Source organism: Amaranthus tricolor, chromosome 17, assembly GCF_026212465.1.
Source record: "Amaranthus tricolor cultivar Red isolate AtriRed21 chromosome 17, ASM2621246v1, whole genome shotgun sequence".
Lineage (NCBI taxonomy): Eukaryota > Viridiplantae > Streptophyta > Magnoliopsida > Caryophyllales > Amaranthaceae > Amaranthus > Amaranthus tricolor.
The window spans coordinates 8,593,371-8,596,829 of NC_080063.1; positions in this window are offsets into that span (position 1 = coordinate 8,593,371).

The window sequence follows — 3,459 nt, forward strand, 5'->3', positions numbered from 1 at the left end:
AGTGTTTTGTTTCTTGGAACTCCACGAAACTAAACATGAGCCAAGAAATTGTACCATACCTGACGTGCTTTTTCTATTAACAAGATCTCCTGCATAATCTGCATCACTAAAGCCTTTCAAATCAAAGACATCACTTTTAGGATAAAATAATGATAAATCATCTGTTCCCTTTAGATATCTCAAAATACGTTTTACTGCAGTGAGATGTGATTCTTTAGGGTTAGATTGAAATCTCGCACATAAACCAACACTAAATGAAATATCGGGTCTACTAGCAGTTAGATATAATAAAGATCCAATCATGCCTCTATACATAGTTTGGTCAATATTTGTTCCATTTGTATCTTCATCTAATCTTACATTAGTAGCCATGGGTGTATGGTTGGTTTTAGCGTTATTCATGCCATATTTCTTAAGAAGTTCTTTTATATATTTTTGTTGATGAATAAAGATACCATTAGCAGTTTGTTTAATTTGCAAACCAAGAAAGAAATTTAATTCTCCCATCCTGCTCATTTCAAATTCAGTGCTCATAAGGTTAGCAAATTCTTTACATAGCAATTCATTTGTGGCACCAAAAATAATATCGTCAACATATATTTGAACAACTAATATATTGGAACCTTTATTCTTAAAGAATAAGGTTTTATCAATTTTACCTCTAATAAAGTCATTTTGGATCAAAAACTTTGATAGTCTTTCATACCATTGCCTTGGAGCTTGTTTCAACCCATAAAGAGCTTTATCAAGCTTATAGACATGATCAAGACACGAGGTATTCTCAAAGCCAGGCGGTTGTTCAACAAAAACTTCTTCATCAAGAAAACCATTCAAGAAAGCACATTTCACATCCATTTGATATAATTTAAAGTTCATAAATGCAGCAAAAGAAATTAAAATTCTAATAGCTTCTAACCTTGCTACTGGAGCAAATGTCTCAGTATAATCAATGCCTTCTTGTTGATTGTACCCTTTGACCACTAGCCTTGCTTTGTTTCTTACAATTATTCCATGCTCATCTAATTTGTTCCGAAATACCCATTTCAAACCAATTACCTTCTTGTGTTTTGGTTTGGGTTCTAAATGCCATACTTTGTTCCTTTCAAATTCGTTCAATTCATCTTGCATGGCTATGACCCATTCCGAATCCTTTAGAGCTTCTTCGTGATTTTTGGGTTCAAGTGATGATAGGAACGCAAAATGTGCACAAAAATTTCTCATTTGAGATCGAGTTTGTGTTCCTTTATTCAAATCACTTATAATCAAATCAAGAGGATGGTATTTTTGATATCTCCAAGGTTTTGGCACAAAATCTCTTGTGGGAACAGTAGCATGTTCTGGTTCATCAGCTTGATTAACATTCTGTTCAGCTACTGGATTGTTCTGCTCATCTGTGGGAACAGCTGGATTGGGAACAGTCTGCTGTTCTTGATGTTCTGGCAGTTCCTGAACTTGATCAGTACTTTCTGCTTCTGCTGGAACCGGCTGTTCACCAGCTGTTTCTTGATCATGCACTTTCAATTCTTCATCATCTTCCTCTAGATTTGCAAGACCTATCTTAAAATTATTTGTATCCTGTTCACTTGACAAAAAGTTAGTTTCATCGAAAATTATGTGAACGGATTCTTCCACACCCATTGTTCTTTTGTTATAGACTCTATATGCCTTACTTTGAGATGAATAGCCAAGAAATACTGCTTCATCACTTCTTTCATCAAATTTACCTATATTCCGTTTTCCATTAACATGTACAAAACATTTGCATCCAAACACACGAAAATAGGCAATATTTGGTTTAACACCTTTAAACAGTTCATAGGGTGTCTTAGAAGTGATTGGTCTTATCAATACTCTATTTAAAATATAACATGCAGTATTAACAGCCTCGGCCCAAAAATTTCTAGGTAAACCACTAGCAATCAACATAGTCCTAGCCATTTCTTCTAAAGTTCTATTTTTCCTTTCTACTACACCATTTTGTTGTGGTGTTCTAGGGGCGGAAAAATTGTGACTTATTCCATGTTCATTGTAATAACTCATAAAGCTTGAATTTTCAAATTCTTTACCATGATCTGACCTTATGTGAACAATTTGATTATTGGTAGATTTTTGTATTTTGTTAGCGAAAGAGACAAACTCATTAAAGGCTTCATCTTTACTAACTAAAAATAAAGTCCATGTAAATCTACTATAATCATCAACAATAACAAACACATATCTCTTGCCACTACGGCTTTGTATTCTCATAGGTCCACACAAATCCATGTGTAATAATTCAAGCGTTTTTGAGGTGGTCACAACATTCTTTGGTTTAAAAGATGACCTTACTTGTTTTCCTTTGGCACAAGGATCACATATTTCATCCTTAAGGAATTTTATAGATGGTAGTCCTCTAACTAGGTCTTTAGATCTTAATGTATTAATCAATGAATAACTAGCATGACCTATACGCTTATGCCAAAGAAGTGGGTCGTCTTCTATAACACTTAGACACGTTAGACTGTTTCTGGGAACAGTGTCCAGGTCCACCACATAAGTGTTCCCTTTTCTGATTCCCTCAAGAATGATGTCTCCTGTGTCGTTCCTAGAAATAATGCACTTTTCAGAAGTAAAGTTTACAGAGTTACCCTTATCACAAAATTGAGAAATGCTGAGTAAGTTGTGTTTCAAATTCTCAACTAAAAATACATTATCAATGGCGTGGGAACATGACCTTCCAACCTTTCCTTTGGCGATTATCTCACCCTTCATATTGTCACCGAAGGTTACTGTTCCCCCATCATAGGCTTCAAGTGAGAGAAATTTAGATTTGTCACCCGTCATATGCTTGGAACACCCACTGTCGAGATACCATGAGCTGTTCCCCCTCACTTGGACCTGTAAGATAATTAATTGTTAATTATAGGAACCCAGACTTTCTTGGGTTCCTTGTCGATCTTACATGAATCATATTTATCAATTTGAATGTTATCGACATAGTTTCTGTTAGAGACAGTATACTGTTCCCTTTTGGTGCACTGTTCCTTCAGATGGCCAGCTTTTCCACAAAAGGTACAGTACCTGTCTCTAGGAAGATCAACGTAAGCTTTCTTACTTTTATTATTCTTAAAATATTTTAGGCCTTGTGATTTCTTACTTTTAGCATCTAGAATCCATTTGGGAGTTATTTTGATTTTCCCTTTTTCTCTTGAATTTAATTCAAGATTGTCATTGTTGTTACGGTTGGATTCCGAATTCATTTTTAAATATTGAAAATCATTGCATAAATCTTTGGTAGATGCATCTATCAATTCCTCATTTAAGCCTAATAATTTGTATTGCGATAGCTCAATGTTAAGAATAACATTTTCCTTCTTAAGTCTCTCCATATTTTCCTTTAGGATTATATTTTGGTCCAACAAACCGAAAAATCTGTTTTGGACATCATGTCTAAAGGTGTTTATGTATGAGACATGGTCT